Source organism: Lycorma delicatula, chromosome 12 (assembly GCF_047948215.1).
Source record: "Lycorma delicatula isolate Av1 chromosome 12, ASM4794821v1, whole genome shotgun sequence".
In the NCBI taxonomy this organism is placed as follows: domain Eukaryota; kingdom Metazoa; phylum Arthropoda; class Insecta; order Hemiptera; family Fulgoridae; genus Lycorma; species Lycorma delicatula.
Window position 1 is genome coordinate 40,664,923 of NC_134466.1, and position 19,744 is coordinate 40,684,666.

At 29.2% G+C, this 19,744-nt stretch overlaps 1 protein-coding gene and 1 long non-coding RNA gene across 3 annotated transcripts in view; one reads left to right on the forward strand and one right to left on the reverse strand.

The window, feature by feature from the left end:
- Positions 1-19,744, reverse strand: part of LOC142332967 (uncharacterized) — a 211,714-nt gene that overhangs the window by 16,400 nt on the left and 175,570 nt on the right. The window contains exon 4 of one of the 2 annotated variants that reach the window (XR_012758459.1): positions 4,421-4,562. The exons of the other annotated variant lie outside the window; for it this stretch is intronic. This is a non-coding gene — a long non-coding RNA (uncharacterized LOC142332967). Of the gene's footprint in view, positions 1-4,420; positions 4,563-19,744 lie in introns of those variants that run through there. 2 annotated transcript variants of the gene reach the window in all.
- Positions 7,081-19,744, forward strand: part of LOC142332966 (uncharacterized) — a 233,063-nt gene continuing 220,399 nt past the window's right edge. Inside the window, exon 1 of the mRNA XM_075379689.1 lies at positions 7,081-7,264. The gene's annotated coding sequence lies outside the window, so the exon portion shown is untranslated. The remainder of the gene's footprint in view (positions 7,265-19,744) is intronic.

Below are 19,744 nucleotides of genomic sequence, written 5' to 3' on the forward strand. Positions count from 1 at the left end.
TTTTTAGTTGCTGGATTAATTTAGTTATTTCTTCTTCATTAAGTGGATTTGAAGAGGTCTCCTCTACTCATGAATTTTCAAATTATAGTCTTTCTGTGGAGAGTTCACAACCTAATAATTCTTGAAATATTCTGCAAATTTTTTTGCAGTTGTCCCTATTACTTTGAATTAAATTTCCACCTTCACTCCTAAAATTTAAGTTGAAAAGGTTCTTTACTTCACTTAAAAAAAACTATCATTCAAATTAAAACTAGCTACCTAAGGAGAATAATTAAGTATTTATTTCTATCTACCTAATTTAATGCAAGCCTTTTACATCTTCTGGTTTCTGCAAGTTAAGAAGGGAATTTATCTACTTTATTTCACTTTTATCTGATAGATATTATCAAACTTATCTGATATTAAAGTGTTTCACAAAGTTCTACTGGGACTTTCATAACCTATTCTACTTGTGAAAATAATGGAAAAAAATCATATAAACCATGTACTAAAATACTTTGTGAGTTATGGCTATTGAAAGATTTCTTTCAAATTTCAGCTACCCTGGTGGTTTTTAACTATGTTCCAGTTCTTTTTTTTACCTATGTAGTAGCATGTCTACCTATTCTTGATGTGATTTGTATTTGTATAACAACTTGAACTAACTGGTCTTCCTCCAGGTATCAAATTTGTTTTTGTTATTCAAAAGGAAACATGAGAAAAAATTTAAAAAAATACTATTTAAATTTTTTTTCTTTAATTCTTCTCCTAAAATCTTTTATTAAAATTTTTCAATAGCAAAGTTGTTCAAACAAATATCTGAATTTAAATATCTGGGTAATATCATCACCCCTGGTAGAAGAAGTAACAAAAAAATAAAATCAAAAATCATGAAAGGCAATTGTTCAGGAAAACATTAATTTACAGAAGGGTGATTTATTAGTCACATTTTAAAATACGATGAGCTGTCAAAAATCATTATCGAAGGAATTATAGCGGGAAAGAACCATTGAGTCATAAACAGACTGTAATACAAACTATGAAAATGAAAGCAAAGGTAAGACTTTGAAGACTTGTTCTAAATCAGTCTGAAGATTGATAACAGCTAAAGAGAAATCCATAGCATGTAAATCACAAAAATCTTTCCTTGATGGATGGATGGAGAAAAGAGCCCTGTTTGGAATTTCAGAAGCTCTATGAAGACTTTTTATGATTGATTGGGTTTACTTTTCATCATTTTAAATTTTTCGCTTAACTCCAAATATTGTCATAAAAAACAGTAATACAATAGATGGACAGAAGTACGTTCAAAATAAGAAGAAAACTTTCTAGGAAAGTGTTTCGTATTTTACTTTTATCCATTGAAATTTTTTTTTAAAAGACATCCTGAGTATGTTATAAAAAAAATTACCATATTTTTTTTTTTTTTTGTTAGCATTGCAGCGAGTAAATGCTAAAACAATATGTTTTGTCAAGAGAGATGACCCACTGATAAATCTTCACTGTAAACAAAACAGACATTGACAAGATTTCAATTGTATTAACTGCTACATCTTGTTAAAATAAATTCATTTTTTAAGTTCTGTTGAAACTGGTTTGTTGTACAAGCATAGTCACTTAGCAATATCAGAATGTCTAAAATCAAGATAATGGGAAGAATTAAAATTAAAAAAAAAAAAAAAGACTGAATCAGAGATTATTTTGTTTTTGTTTGGTAGGGAATGCAAAAAGATAAAAGAACTGCTTCTTAGAAATTTCTTACAGATCAAACTTTGGTTATTATGTTCACTTTACAGACAGCACTCTCTAACAAAAATAACATCAACTACTGTAACTATGAAAATTGTAATACAATAAAATTTTCTTTTAAGTTGCTGATAGCTTGTACATTTATCCATTTATCTGAAAAAATTTACACATAAAACCAACCTCAGTGGAAACAGCGATAAAAGAATTTATTCAAATCATTTCAGCAGTTTCTGAGTTTTATTTTTAATTATAATCATATATATTGATATCCTAATTTTTATAAGTCTATGTATTAATCAAAATAAAATATTCAAATTCAAGAATGAGAAAATTGTAATTCATAGTTAGAATTATTTTTTAATAATTTTAATTTTTCTTGTTTTGTTTTAAATAATAAATAAAAGTTTTTCTTTTTTACAGGTACTGCAAGCAGCATACTCATATTTTAATCTGATGCACTCTTTAAATCAAAAAATAAACTATTAAATTACTATTACAGGAAAGAATATTTTGTGGTCGTTACAGATGTATAGACCTCAAAATATTCTTACTGATTTATTCAGATGGATCAACCACTTCACATTATGTGTAAATCATTACATTGATGTCAAATAATATTAATAGTCAAAGCAGTATTTGTTAAAAATAATCTTGCACTTTATAATTAGAGTAAATAAATTGAGCATTCAAATACATGAGTAATATTATATAGAAATTTTGTTGGTATTAAGTAATACTAAAAATAATAATAATAATCATAATTGCATCAAGGTAGGAGGTACAGAGCCTTAATCAATAAAAAATATTTAAGAAAAAAAATTTAGTTTTTAATTTTTTAATTAAGAAAATATTTTAAAGAATATAAGTTGAATTAAGATATATCTATTTAAAGACTTAATTCAGTCCTACATTAATGATCAGGTGCTAAAACTTAATGTGCACTAAAGAAAACTATATTAAGCCAAGATTATTCAGACAGTGGTCCATTTCTTTTACTTCTTACAAAGTGGAATTGCTCAAAAACTCTTTCAGCTTTTTAGAAGTTGGACAAACAGGCAAACTAGTAACCAAGGTGCTTATTGGGATACACCAGCCCTCTTATTCCCTGTAGAATCTAATCTAATCTTTTTATAAATGGCAGTATGAATGAGTAATTTTCATAGTAAAGAAATTTAAACACAATTTCAGGTTTGATTCCCTGTTAAGATAAAAATATATAATAAAGAAACTCCAGTTTCAAACTCATAGTAGTTGCTAATGACCTTAGAAGTTGATGTGACTTAAAAATAAAATTAATTTATAGTTTTTTCAGCCTCAAAATTTTTTCAAAACATTTTTCAGGAAAACTGTTTACTTTTGGTAAAAAATAACCCCAACTCAACATACATAACCAGTTTTATATAACTTACTTTTTGAAGCTGCTGAGTACAAAAATAGTGTAATTCTAGTATGGATTGTATGATTGTATGGATTGTATGTAGGTGACTTTATACCTTAAACTTCTGCAAAACAGCACATTTTACAATTTTATTTCAATAAAGGTGCAAATGCTGTGTAGCCCTGCAAAGAAATTTGTGCTGTTTATGGGCAAGCTATACTATCAAAAGTAACAGCTTTTTGATAATGTTGGTTCAGTACATTGTAATCAAAAAGATGGTTCAGTCACTTTCACTCTGAAATGTTGATGTCCAAGATGCTCTTTGCAGTGGGCGACCAATCACAGAAAAAGTGAATGATACTTTGGCAAGAAAGACCAGCATGTAAGCAGTCATGATATCACCAATAACCTAATCACACACCACCAAACAGTGTTAAACTATTTGGAGAAAGCTGGCTACAAAAAGAAGCTCAATGTATGGATGCCACATGATCTGACTCAGAAACATTTACTCTATCAAATTTCTATCGGCGAATCTCTACTGAAACAAAATAAAATCAAGCCATTTCTGAAGTGGTTAATCATGAATGATGAAAAGTTGATAACCTATGACAACACTGTGTAAAAAAGATTATGGTCTAAATGAGGAGAAGCTCCACAGACTGTGACAAAGCCCACACTGACGTCCAAGAAGGTTATGCTGTATATTTGGTGAGATTGAAAGGGCATTATGCATCATGAGCTGCTGCTCCAGGTGGAACGCTGCACCTGACAGACTCAGACGTGTACTGTCAGTAATTATCGCAATTGCACCAAGAAATTAAAAAAAAATAGCCTGAACTGGTCAACAAAAAAAGTATCATATACCACGCTGATAATGCCATACTGCATACATCTTTAACAACCCATCAGAAATTTAGAGAACTTGACTGGGAGATTTTAATGCATCCACTGTGTAGCGTGGACCTCGCACCGTCAGACTATTACTTATTTTGGTCTCTGCAGAACTCCTTGAATGGTGTTAAGTTAGTTTCAAAACAGGCCTGTGAAAACCATGTGTCACCATTTTTTGACTAGATCCACAGAAGTTCTATAGCAATGGGAATATGGTATTGGCAGAAAATTGGGAGGTCATTAGAGAAAATGGTGCATATGTGGTCTCAAATGTTATTTTCCAATAACAATAACAATAAATGTTTTTAAATGACAATAAATATCAATTTTGGTTTCCAAAGGCTCAATACTTTTTAAACAACCTGATATATGTCCTTTTTAAACAAGCCCTTACTCAATCAATCACCCACTTACTTTCTGAATGCCTCTCTCGTTTTCTACTTAGCCTCTGAAACCACCGTAAGGTATTACTTCAGACGATGGATGAGGATGATGTGTATAAATGTAAATGAAGTGTAGTCTTGTACAGTCTCATATCGACCATTCCTGAACGCCTAGAAAGCTAAAATAGACATATTCATTTTTTAGAACTCTAACAGGAAAAATAAGCACAAATTAAGATATAAAGATTTACATCAAGGGGATGGTTATGTGTTAAACTTGAATTTAGTCATAATTCATTTTCCATTCAATGAGTCTGTGCATCAAACTTTGTGTAGTTGTATATAAGTTTCAGAGATTTCAACCCTAATAAAATATCAAATAAAGTGGAGCAGCTACAGTTTTTTTATCAGATATTTCTTATAACATTAAATAGTGGTTATATGAGCATTTAACCATTTAAGAAGTAAACATGTGATATATATATATATACACAAATTTCCTGAACAATCTCTGATCTTTAGTGTCAAACCAATGTTTAATTCTATAAAATTTGCGGCCATTAACATTATATTTTTATACATTCTTGGATGAACAACATATAAAAACTTTGGGCTTACTAATTTAGGTTTATTAGATTAGAACTGAAAAGTTACATATCTATTTTTTATGAAGTTAGCAATAAGATTAAATTGTGTTGCAAATTAATGACAGAGAAAGTGTTTAAGAAATCTTACTTTATTTAGTTACACCATTCATTCTATTTATTGTTTTTACATATAGAAGAAACAACTAAGTGAATATTGCTTCTACAAAAACTACAGCAGTTATTCAATTAACTTTTTGAAAACTTGGTAAATTTTTTGATGTAATATCACCTCATTTAACCAGATCCTATTTATATTGACATCTGAATCGATTTTACATCACGATATTTTAAATATACACATTATTTAACTTTTAAAAACCCATTTCTTTTATAATTTTGTTCTAAATATTTAAATTTAATTTGATATAGTTTTATGAAATACATATAATAGTATCAATTTAAACCATTAATTTTTCATATTTATTTTAGAAATTAAAGACTTAAATTGTAGACCTATCAAATAATTGATTTTTTCCCATACATAAAAACATATTATTTTGTAGCCATAACAGATAATTAAATTCATTCACTTTATTTAAAGAAATTGCGAGTGACATACTGACCCCATAAACTATTCTGATTAACTAGTTGCAGGCATATTTTCTTCAAAATTGATGTAAGTGAAATTTGAATTTTTCTTATTAATACAAACATTAAAAATATTTTCAAATGTATTTTGAGTTTTATACTTCATATATACTACCATCTCAATAGGCTTTATGATATTAGATTATCCAGATTTCTATTTATCTGGACTACATCCCACCCCAATCTTTTCTGGCTGGATGAATCAACCAGACACCTTCTATGTCTATTTGCTTTCATAAGTCATATCATACTTTATTAATAAAATCATAGATTCTAGAATCTATTCACAAATTATAATTTTTATATGTATTAAAAATAATAATAAGTATGATCTAATGATAAATTTAATTCTCAACTTACAGTGAGATTTGGGTTACATATATTCCAGGAAAATTCAATATACTACCATTTTTTTATGTTTTACATGTTCAAATGATTTTACATTATTATTTTATTTCTAATAATTAAAATTGTGAGTTAATATTTAAAAAGTAAATTAATTTTATATTTATAGACTACTTATTATTTATAATAAGTAATAAGTTTATTTTTTATTTATAGATTACATTTTTATTCATAGTAATAATGAAACAAATTTTTGGTTACACAGGCTCTTATTTTGTTCTGGTCATTTTTATTCAGGGATCTGGTGACCAAGGATGAAGCTATTTATGAGAAGTAAAAAGCTGCATATCTTTAAAAAAAAGATAAGATCAAAGATTACTAACAACCAAAAGATTCCTATTTGAACTGAGGAAATGTTTGTCAAATTTTGTCTGAAATGTATTGCCATATAAATTTGAATCATGATAGTCAGAAAGCAAGTACAGAAGGAGAAAAGTAGTGATTACTTTGTAAATTGTAGTTATGAAAAATAATGGAGGGGACAAAATAAGAAATAAAGAATTATTGAGAAAAATGAGAAAGCAGCAGAATTTATAAATAGTATAAATTGTCTTCTGTGACAGATCATAGAGGGAGAAGTGGAAAAAAGTATTATGAGGCATACAGGCATTATGAATGAAAGAAGTCATAAAGTAATGAAAACAAAAAACCGTAAAACTGAAAATGGAGAATTGTTTACCTGTTGAAAGGAAGATTCAGTCAAAAAGAATAATAATAACCTGTTTTATTTATTCCCTTAAAAACCTTTCTTTGGTTTATTACAAGGAAAAACCAGTTTGCCCAGAAAATGTTTTTTGAAATATGTATCAAAATAATGATGAATTTCATTTATATAATTAAATAAATAATTCAGTCTTATTTTTTTTAATAAATATAAATAATTTTTTTCTTAAAAAAAACAAACTAACGCTTAATTTAATATTTTTATTGTATTAATAAATATACGCAGCGTATGACTTTATTAAAGGGAATATTTAAACTGTAAGGTAAATTTCGCTCTATTAACTGGGGGGGTTGAATTGGTAACCCTGTTCGGTCAGTTGATGCCAGCCAGGGTTTAGAATAAGTTTGTTGTTATTTTTATATGGTGTTCGTAGATGGTGTTACTAACAATATCTCGGCAGTTGTATTTATTTCTTTATTTTTTATTTTTAGTGTTAACTGTTTATTATTAATAGTGTTTTTTATTTATTTTTTATTAAAACCAGCAAAGCGCTACAAATCTACCGATCAATTTACAAGTACGTTTAAACATTAAAGTAGTAATAATATTAATTTTATACTATCGTTTATTTTATCTTTATTTTTTTCTACTTATTTTGAATACAAAATTTATATATATATTTAGTCGACCGTTATTTAACATGAAATCTTCATTCCTTTCTAATCTTTGAAAATTTTTGTAATCTCAAAATATTTTCTGAAGTTTATATCCTGGAATAAAGACTTAATATATTCTCTTTTTACGTGTCCTTACAATCCCTTCCTCTACATTTCTTTACGGGATTAATTAACCCTGAATACTTAAACGTAAAACCTCCAATCTACTTTCCTTTTTTTTAGGAATACCGCAAACTTCTACTTTTATTCAGTTCATCATAAATACTTGTTTTGAATTTTATTAATTTATTTACTCATCTTAAATTAAAGAGCAAAGCATTTTACATCAGAAATATATTTTTTATTTATAATTTTTAAATTATTAATATTTTATTACTTTTTTCTCGTTTATCCGAGCATATCTTTATAAAGTTCTCACGTTATTCTACCGGCCAAATAATTATTGGTATAGTGCTTATTTTCTAAATTAGCTGGTCTTAGGTTCGATTCCCAATAATTTTTTTCGTCTACTACCATTTTTAATAATTTTATCTTTCTTGTTAAATATATTCAAGATCATAATATTAAAATTTGAAGTTGAAAATATAAAACGGATTAAAAAATTCGTATAAAATAAATCTATAGATACGAAAAGGTTTTCCTAATTAATTTTTATATAAAAAAAAAAATTTATAGAATATTTGGTGTATTATATATTTCATATATTCCAGCTAATTCCAACACAGTAGCATAATACAATTATGATGGTACTTACGTATTAACGCCACCGCAGCTACAGCTTTATTTAAAAACGAAGTAGTCGATCGAATTTCGGTGGAAAATGGGCCGATATAGAGTTTAACACAGATTCAAAACAGTCTTTTTATTAATTTTAATAAATTGTTATTTATATTTATTTATTTTATAAATATAATTTAACCAAACTTAATCTACGCTCGCTAACCTTGACTAATTAACAGGAGTGTTTTGATTATTTAAATAATAAATAATTGCAATAATTACTGAATTTATTAAATAAATACTCAAAAAATTACGGTGTTAATTAGTCAAGGTTAGCGAGCGTAGATTAAGTTTGGTTAAATTATATTTATAAAATAAATAAATATAAATAACCATTTACTAAAATTAATAAAGAGACTGTTCATTTTCCACCGAAATCCGATTGACTACTTAGTTTTTAAATAAAGCTGTAGCTGCGGTGGCGTTAATACGTAAGTACCACAATTATTCATAAAATTAATTTTCTTAATAAAGTAATACAGTAATTAATAAATATTCTGCTCTTTTTTAAATAATTTTTTTTGTCTTCAGTCATTTGACTGGTTTGATGCAGCTCTCCAAGATTCCCTATCTAGTGTCAGTCATTTCATTTTGGTATACCCCCTACATCCTACATCCCCAACAATTTGTTTTACATATTCCAAACGTGCCTGCCTGCACAATTTTTTCCTTGTACCTGACCTAATATTAAAGCGATTAATCCAGGATGCCTTAATATGTGGCCTATAAGTCTGTCTCTTCTTTTAGTTAGATTTTTCCAAACGCTTCTTTCTTCATCAATTTTCCGCAATTTCTTTTCATTTTTTACTTTATCCACCCATCTGATTTTTAACATTCTCTTATTGCACTACATTTCAAAAGCTTCTAAATCTTTTCTTTTCAGGTACTCCGATCGTCCAAGTATCACTTCCATATAACGCTACGCTCCAAACATATACTTTCAAAAATCTTTTCCTGACATTTAAATTAATTTTTGATGTAAACAAATTACATTTCTGGCTGAAGGCTCGTTTCGCCTGTGCTATTCGGCATTTTATATCGCTCCTGCTTCGTCCATCTTTAGTAATTCTACTTCCCAAATAAAATTCTACTTCCGTAATATTTTCTTTTCCTATTTTCATATTCAGTGGTACATCTACTATATTTCTATTACATTTCATTATTTTCGTTTTGTTTTTGTTTATTTTCATGCGCAAATACTTGCATAGGACTTCATCCATGCCATTCATTGTTTCTTCTAAATCTGTTTTACTCTCGGCTAAAATTACTACATCATCAGCAAATCGTAGCATCTTTATCTTTTCACCTTACACTGTTACTACGGATCTAAATTGTTCTTTAATGTTATTAACAGTTAGTTCTATGTAAAGATTAAAAACGGGGATAACGAACATCCTTGTCGGATTCACTTTTTTATTACTGCTTCTTTCTTATGCTCTTCGATAATTACTGTTGCAGTTTGGTTCCTACAAATGTTAGCAATTGTTCTTCTATCTCTATATTTGAACCGTAAACTTTTTAAAATGCTGAACATTCTATTCCAGTCTACGTTATCAAAATGCCTTTTCTAAGTCTACAAATGCCATATATTTAGTGTTTGTTTTTCTTCTTTTTTTATTCTATTATTAGTCTAAGCGTTAAAATTGCTTCCCTTGTTTCTATACTTTTCCTAAAACCAAATTGGCCTTCTCCTAACACTTCTTCCACTCTCCTCTCAATTCTTCTGTACAGAATTCTAGTTAAGATTTTTAATGCATGAGTAGTAAAGTTAATAGTATTTTATCATTGTAACAAAAGAGGCATTTTATGATAAATGTAGGAGTATAAAGAAGTTAAATCTTTTTCAAAATATTTTCTATTCAAACTATAATTATAAATGTAAAGGAAATTTACATGTATTTTCTTTTGTACCCATATATCTTATTTAATTAGATAATTCACGCATTTTTTTGACCAAAATATTTTATCTAAAGGTAGATGCGTGATATAAGTGAGGAAATGATTTTATATGGTTTATGAGACAAAACTTGATAACCAGTAAGAAAATGTTATTTATTTGACTGAGCATTTAATTTAAAAAAAAATTAAGGTGAGTGAATTCAGCGATGGTGTGAATTACACAAATAAAACGGTTTATATTTTCACAAGATATTCCATAGAGCTTTAATTTACGCGTTTAATAAATTTATGTTTTTTTTTTAATTTCTTTATTTATTTTTCAAGATGACGGGTTTCTCATGAACCGGTTTTGTATATGGCATCGTTTATTATTATTTTTTTTTTTTTTTTTTTTTTTTTAGTACTCGCCACTTAAATAAAATTATACATTTTTTTTTTAAATGCACTTTTAATATTTAATAAAAAAGTAACCGCATTTTAAGTTAAAAAAATATATATATAATATATTTTTCAAATTTTGTTTAAATTTTAACTTAAATTAAATTAAAAGAAAGAAAGATTAGTTGATTTAATTTGGTATTTAAAATTTAAAGAAATTGGTATTTAAAGAATAAATGAAAAATCATTTTTTTAATTTTATCTTTTAACTTTTACAAAAAAAAAATAAATAAATTCGTTTGATTTACGTAGATGAATCCACAGGAATGTCTTTAGCAGTGCAGTTTATTAACCCGTAAACTTTTGATATTGTATGAAATCTGTTTTTTTGTCGATACGATGAAATGTTTGAGAGAAATGAAAAAAAACAACATGTCAATAAGTTGCAAATGTAAAAAGTTATAAAAAGTTTATATACACCATTAGTTTTTAACTGAGGGGATATAGAGTCTTTTAACTTTCTGATAAAACTTTAAAATTTTGATCTCTTCTGATTTTGAGAGGAAAAGATTTGTTCGATACATTCAAGCAGTTGTGATATGTGCTCTCTCTCTCTCTCTCTCTCTCTCTCTCTCTGTATATATATATTTTTTTCTTTTAAATTAAAAAAAAAATTAATATGATTATTTTAGTAAAGTATAAAAATTTGTATTAAGTACAAAACCACTTACTTTTTTTTATAATGTAAGGGTCCCGGGACCCCGGTTCCCCGGGACCCCCCCCCCCCCGCTGTATTCGTTATCTTCATGGTTGTGAGAATAATATTGAAAAATAACAATTAAATCTTTTTAATTTAAATAAATTTATTATTCAAGCTAAAATTAAAAGGACAGGAGATAATTAATAAGAAAATAAACATGCAATCCGATGTAATATTTAAAAAATTTAAATTGTTAAAATAAAGAATCGGAAGGATTTGTTTAACTGTTAGAGCGGGAGAAACAAAGCAGAAAAGGCCATGTCAATAGGGATAGGAATGAGAGAAACTTATTAACATCGCTATTTATTCAACGATTCCAACACAGGAAAGCTCTGCTAAAGGTAGGTTTAAGAAGGAAGTACTCCGAAACGCGTCAACTACGAATGTTGGAGTGACAATGCTGGGAAGAGCAGAGAATAACACTTAAATCAAGATGAAAAAAATATTTGTCTAAATAAGTTGTAACCTAAGTTAAATTTTAGCATAAATCTGTCAAGGAGGTATAGCTATACCCAAAATCATTCTTTTTTTTGTAGATTTTAATATTTTTAAACCAGTTTAATCATTAAGAATCAAATTAGGACAAAATCAACGCAAAAGAAATTAATAGTAAAGTTTTTGGCTTGTTGAGACAAATGAGTAAATGGGAATTCAACTTCACATTTTATCAATTTTCTTGTAATATAATAATAAAAAGATTTTATATAAAAGCGCAAAATTTAATTTAAATATTTCCTTATAAGGAAATCAAGGCTGAAAAAAATTACGTGAGGTAAATTCTTGCATTCAGGGCCCTGTATCACCTAATGAAATATTTATACTTAGTAAAAATTGTTTACTAAATTTATAAAATAATTTTTCATTTGATTTCTTCGATTGTAAATAATAAAGAAAGTCGTTATTATTAAAAATCTTTCAAGGTCGAAGCCGGGAAAAATACGCAAACCTTTATTGAATTTTTAGCGAATTATCACGTTTTATTACGCTGTTTAACGCGTTATTTATCGTATTAATTTAAATATATTTGCTAAATACTCAATATTAATTTTTATACTTTTACATTTTATTATTTTTTTTTTCTTTCATGTGGTTTATTATTTCTTTAATGTGGTCTTTATTACCACATTTCTTGAGATTGTAATAGATCGTGTTCATAAATTTCTTTAAATGAGACGTTATCAACTTGGAGGAGACATTTCTGAATCCGTGTGTTTTAAAATGTATCTTTTGTAATAAAACAAAAACAATTTTGAAAAAAAAGATTTTACAAAAATTTTTTACAATTAAATTTTTTTCAAATTTTACAAAAGATTTTACAATGATTTTACAAAATTCAAAATGAACTGCACTAAATGAATACTTTTACTTTCCTGGCGAATATAGCTAAAACATGTATATTAAATTGGAAAGTATGGTGATTAAGTCAAAAATGGTATATTATCAGGTCTTTTTGAAATTTTTGAAAATCGTTACATTTTATGATCAAAGTAGTTCATCTAGACTAAAACAAATATATATATATATATACAGAGTATCCCATATAAAACGCAGCCCTACCTTATATTGGTAGGTATTGAAATAATAAAAAGGCATGTGTAAATGTAAATGTAATTTTTATTATTACCATCCATTACCTTACATTTAGAGTGAATGTTGGAAGTGGCCGCCATCTTCTTGAATACAAGCTTCAATTCTTTTTACAGCGTTTCTTGCAACTTTTTTCAAAGTTTGTGGCTGGATATTTAATACAGCTTCAATATTGACTTTCAATTGTTCAAGTGTTCGTGGTTTGTTGGTGTAGGCTTTTTCTTTGAGGTAACCCCATAGAAAAAAATCCGCCGCAGTCGAATCTGGAGATCTTGGTGGTCACAAGCCTCGACTGATAACACGATTACCAAAGAATTCCTCAACGAAATCAGAAGTTGAACCTGCGTAGTGCGATGTCGCACCTTCATGTTGTAGCCAGCAGTGTTTGTCTTCCTCTTCCAAGAGTGCGATGAACTGAAATAAAATATCCTGATATCGTTCTGCATTAATGGTGTACTCGAAAAAAATAGGACCGATTATTTTCTTCCGCGATATCGCGCACCACACCCCCGACTTCTGCGGGTGTAATTATTTTTCGTGATAAACGTGGGGATTTTCAGCACTCCAAATTCTACTGTTTTGGCTGTTTACGTAGTCTTCCAAATGAAACCGTGCTTCATCTGTGAAAAATAACGAATCCCTAACATTAATTCCCTCACGCAGAAATCGACGGAACCGTTGACAATATTGTAGCCGTTTTTCTTTGTCGGGCTCAAGAAGTCGATGGACCGTTTGAATGCGATAAAGTCGTAATTGTAATTGTTTGATCGTCCGATGAACAGTTGATTTAGACAAATTAATTTCCCCCAAAGTAGGATGCACCTGACCCGGCTATACCATCCCTGGGTCCCCACTCCGGGAGCCGGGACTCGATCTTTATGCCAATGCCTCTAACGGGAACATCTCGAGTGGAGCATCCCCGCCGGGATTCGGTCTTTTTCGCTCGGGGGTGCGAGGAGTCCCCGTGCCTCATCGCTACCGCCCACTCGTGCAAGCACGTGCGAACGGCAGCTCAGTAGAGAGCTGTCCCTCATCCCCGAAAATTCATCTTTAAGAACCTAATCCCTAACTGGTGATAATAATTAAAAAAAAAATATCTTTTTAAAATTGTTTTAAAAAAATATAAAGATATAAATAAAGAAATTTGTAATTTTTTTAAGAAGGGGATAAATATTTTTGCTAATATTTTTTTTTTCAAGAAAAATTAATGAGTTAGAACTATCAAAAACTTAGGAATGTTACATTTTAATTGCAACGGGTAACTTGCGTCATGAATTTAAACTTTAAAAAAAGTTTTTAAAAATTCTAAAAATATTTTTTATTATCTCAAGACCATTAGAGTAGGATACGTAAAACTTTTTATAGTGATTTGAAGGCCTATTGATGTAGAAAATATAGATGTAAAAACACCCATTAACTTCTTTTCTGAAGCGAGATATAACTGAAAAATAAAAATACATAAAGTCGTTTTTGGAAAGGGGGTGTGAGTACTAAATAAAAACTTTGGTACTTTTTCGTTTCTTCCCTCCCCCAAAGTTTGCAAGTTTTTCACCTGGAAATAACTAAAAATAGCAGGAAATATTGATATTAACAATAACCAGGTTGGAGAAAAAACCCAATAACCCGATAAAACCATTTATATTTATCTATTTTATAAATATAAACTAACCAAACCACGCTCGCTAACCTCGACTAATTAACAGTAATGTTTTTAGTATTTAAATAATAAATTCAATAAGTATTGCAACTATTTATTATTTAAATAATCAAAACATTACTGTTAATTAATCGAGGTTAGCGAGCGAAGCGAGCGTGGTTTGGTTAGTTTATATTTATAATTATAAGTAATAATGCTTATACTTTTAATATGTTAATATAGAGAATGTTTAGAATGACCGGTATAAAACAGCAAGTTAATGTGTTATAGGGTTATTTCTCCAACCTGTTTTTTTAAAATCAATATTTCCTGCTATTTTGAGTTATTTCCATGTGAAAATCTTGCAAGCTTTTGCGGTGGGGAGGAGAAATGAAAAAATACTAAAACGTTTGGTAATTTATGATTTTGATTTAAAAACTTCAACTTTTGTAAGAAAACCTTCTGCTAAAGTGCCCCAGTAAAAAACTATTTCGACCAAAACATCCTCACCATTTTTCCCAATTTTTTTCAAAAAATTAAATAAATTCTTTCTCTCCGAAGGTAGTATCTGTCAACCAAGTTTGAAGAAAATCTATCAGTGAGATTCAAAGTTACAAAAACAAATACGGGTTAATATACATACGCACAAATGTTGTTTTATCAAAAATAAATTTTTGAATTGTAATAAAACGTTTTTTTTTAAAGATTATTTAATTTTTTTTTTTTTTTTTTGTTAACACTTTTTTAAATGTCTCCTTAAGGCTCAAGGAAGACCAATTTTTTTTTACCAATCTATATACTTTCCCGTTATAGCTATAGTAGGATACATCTCTGAGATAGCCGTAAAAGTAAAAAAAAACCTTGGTAAAGCAGACTTTCTGATTTACGACCCCTCGAACTCTATGACCGCTCGTTATAACGACCCCTTTTATTGACAAAAAATTAGTGATTGGGAAAACAAAGATAAGGGGGATATTTATTGGTTTTTTATTTGCATGTTTTTACAATAGTAATATATATATTACTTTTAATTTCTTCCTTTGACCCAAAGTTTGCCTTCACATTCCGACTGAATTAACTGTTCAATCAAACATTTAATTTTACTTTTATGTTTTAATTTTATATATAGGATTACGCTAACACAATTTTATAAACGAATTATTTTTTTTTAAACACGAACTATGTTTTAAAGACTTTTAAAATATGCTTTCTCATATACGGTCTGCATCGTTGTGAGAACCTTTTTTACTTCAAAATTTTAATGGAGAATTTCTGTTTCCGTACTTTTATTTTATATTGAATACTAAAAGCAAGTAACTATATCACTTTTTGCAATACTTAAATTTTTAAAATAATAAAACTTTCTTTTAATAAATTACAGATATAAATCCTATTCTAGTAGAGGGCATTTGTATGTGCCACCGTCCCCCTTAGCTAAGATAATAGGAACCGGAATGTACCGATCACTAGCGGAAAAACCCGATTCGTACCGATCACTAGCGGAAAACCCCGATTTGTTAGTACATGTCTTGTGGTGGTCAGGTGTTTATTTGTTATATTATTATATATTTATTACTTGTACTTGTTATTTATGCTTGTAATATATAATTCTTTAATCGATATATTTGCGAAATATATATTAATAATATATTTCTTTTATTTATACGATTGTTTTTCTTCAAAAAATAATGGACTATAACCGAAAAGTAATTACTCAAATTAACCACGATACAACTGGTAAACTGTTTCTTCTGACCATCCTTTACTGATTTCATTTAATTTTCATATTCATTATTAGTCGAATATTCATTTTAATTAAAAAAAAAAAATCCCTTTCGGCATGCCGGAAGGCGAAGGTAGATTTCACCGGTGCTAAGTATGGTTTAAAAAAGATTTCCACCTTAAAGTTAAGAAAAACTTCAAATTTACTCAATACGACAGTGTTTGCATGTGAAAAAAGTTTCACATGTTCAGCATTCGACAAGCCCCATCTTCTTACAATTCCAGCAATATTTTGGTCATCCCTTGCCGAAAGGGTTGGTCATTTCAAAAATTGTTTCAGACAAATGTTTTAGGTAATGTTTAGAGGACTAACGGCCACTATAAACCGATTCGATACTGTACCTATTTAGGGAGGTATGATTTTTTATGTCTTCGAAACCCCATTTTTCTACCCCCTGGGCCAGTGGTTGGTGATATCTAAAATCTTTACTTAGATATGTTTTAGGCCCTTATCCAAAGAATAGTAGGAACTTAAAACGAATTAGATATTTTACTTAAAAGATAGTTATAGCTATATTTTATTTTTTTCGAAAAAGCCCCCCGATTTTCCCCATTAACAAACTCGAACGATATTTTGAGTCGTTATATGTTTTATGAATCAATTTGAAAGTGATTGGCGGAAAATTACGGCAGTTATCGTGTCCACAAGAAAGTGAAATATATATATAGATAAAAAAAATGTATATATAAACTTTTGAACTGACGGTGGTTTTGGGATCTGGGGGATGTGAAACGGGAAGATATGTCGAAATTTTCCGGAAGTCGAACCATTGTACCCATTATAATAGGTAGCTTTCTTATTAAATCTACCTAAAAGGAACTGCTAACACTTTTTTATTGTTAATACTGATGTTTTGATTCACCTTATAAATTGATTTGAATTTTCTATTATTATTAAATATTAAATTTTTATTAATTTTAAATACATTTTTATAGTTCTATTTAGAGCCCTTTCTTTCTTTCTTTTTCCTGTTTAGCCTCCGGTAATTAACGTTCAGATAATAGTTCAGAGGATGATATGTAAGAGTGTAAATGAAGTGTAGTCTTGCACAGTCTCAGTTCGACCATTCCTGAGATGTGAGGTTAATTGAAACTCAACCACCAAAGAACACCGGTATCCGCGGTCTAGTACTCAAATCCGTGTAAAAATAACTGACTTTACTGGGACTTGAACGCTGGATATCTCGACTTAAAAAAAAACAGGTGATTTGGGAAGACGCGTTCACCACTAGACACACTCGGTGGCTATTTAAAGTCCATTACAGAGTACTCTGACTGAATTATGTATAGGTTTTCCCTGTTAAAGGAATTCTTATTCTATCGTTAAATATCTTCTTTTCTTTAAGAAGTAAGGTTTTTTTTTTTGTTACAAAACCTTCTTTTTTACTAAATGTATGAAATCAGAAATATTAATTATTATTATCATCTCTGAAATTAACCAGCAGGAGCAGTAGCTTGAAAAATGAGCAATAACCAAAAATCGATGGTACAGATTGTCCACACTGGGCACTAAGAACCAGTAAAGCATATTTTAGTTCTTGGTATGAAGATAGGAATACATTTTTATGCTGACCGAGAACGAAAAAATTCAAACTGTGTATAATAATCATTCAAAAGTTTTTTAAAATTAATTTTCTTCAAATTGTTTTATAGAATAAACATCTTATTTACGAAATGGTGTCAGAAGGAATAAGACAATTCTCAATTAATTTCTTTTAAGAAAGAAATTAGTTATTAACCTTTAAAATCATCTATAAATATTATTTTTTATGAAAATAATATTTTCTTATGTTTAAATATATTTAAAATAATCAGATTATTTTAAGGTTCTCCTTGAACAATTTTCATTATTAAAAAAAAAACCTAATCAATTTTGGATAACTAATAATCCCATTCCGAGACGCCGCCCACCAGGGCAATTCGCCCGGAGGGCGTACCGTAGGCAACCCGGGGAAAGCTAATTAATTACTTATTTCCATTGTAATAAATATGAATATTTTTAATAATATAAAGAGTTAAAAAATTAGTACTAAAGCGATTAGTTTTGATGTTAAATATATAAATTTGGAATTTAAATTTTAGTAATATACAGCGTGTGCTAAAAAGAATGACCCGATTTCAAGAGGATATATTTAATAATAAAAATGTATTACAATTACAAAAAAAAAATTACATACTATTCAAAAATGTTTAAAATTTCATTAACCAAGTTATAAATGTTCTATATTCCTCCATTTTCTGCGCGGATAACATCAACACGATAGTTGAATTCTTCCATAACTTATTGCAGAAAGTCTTCTATTATAGAAGTTACTGTCCTGATTTTCAGCTCATCCAAATAATTGGGTAATGTGGAGCATAAACACTGTTTTATACATCTTGGGGGCCAAGAGTGTAGTTGGCTGTCATACGCTCTGTCGAGTATCGAAGGAATGATTTACTAACAAACCGAAAAACAAGGTTTTGCAGATGTATCAGGGACCCTCTTGCTGAAAAATGAATTCTTCGGTCTTCATTTAGCAGTACAAAAGTCCAGTCCTGCAGCATTTCAAGATAAGGATGCTCTTTTACTGTGTTTCCTTCAAAAAAAAAAAAGAATCATAAATTGTTGTAAACGAGCCTCACAAGAAATATGTTTCGTGAATCTCACTACGCTGTATAATCTCGTGCGGATTCTCAAGATCAAAGCGTTAAAACAAAAGTCCAAAGCGATTTCCAATGTTGATAATATAAGCGAACATTATAACGTGAAACTTTACCACTTAACTAAAATTTTTTCTTCATCGCCAAAAATAACTGCAATAAGAATCGATCTATCGTCTTCCATATTCACTAAAAGCATTCACAGAAATTTTTACGTTTCTTTTGTCTTTTATACGAAGAGTTTTACCAGTTGGAATCGGTACGGCCTGAATGCAAGCGTCGTCTTAACACACGCCAGTTATATAAGGGATCGCAAGTTCTATGCTAGCAAGACGAGGGAATTTCGGTGTACATTTGAATTCGTTGTACATTTTCTTATGAAGTGCCTAGTCGCTTTAGATCTTCTTCTTCTTACATAAATATCCCAATTCTTCAAATTGTTTATACCAGCGACAAGTGATCTTAGTCGATGGTTAATCGATTCTTCTTCTCTCTTTTTCCTGTTTAGTCTCCGATAATTACCTTTCAGATAATACTTCAGAGGATGATATGTATGAGTGTAAATGAGGTGTAGTCTTGTACAGTCTCAGTTCGACCATTTCTCAGATGTGTGGTTAATTGAAACCCAACCACCAAAGAACATCGGTATTCACGATCTAGAATTCAAATCCGAGTAAAAATAACTAACTTTACTAGGAGTTTAACGCTGGAACTCTCGACTTCCGAATCAGCTGATGGGAAGACGCGTTCACCACTAGACCAACCCGGTGGGTTAATCGATCCTTAAACGCTGTCGAAACGCACGCTGAACCATTACTACGGATGCAGTCTTGCTAAAGTGTAGAACATAAAACGTCTTGTATTGTAAAAATCCCAAGTTGTTTACAACTGAAGTTAGAAAACATTTGAGCGCTA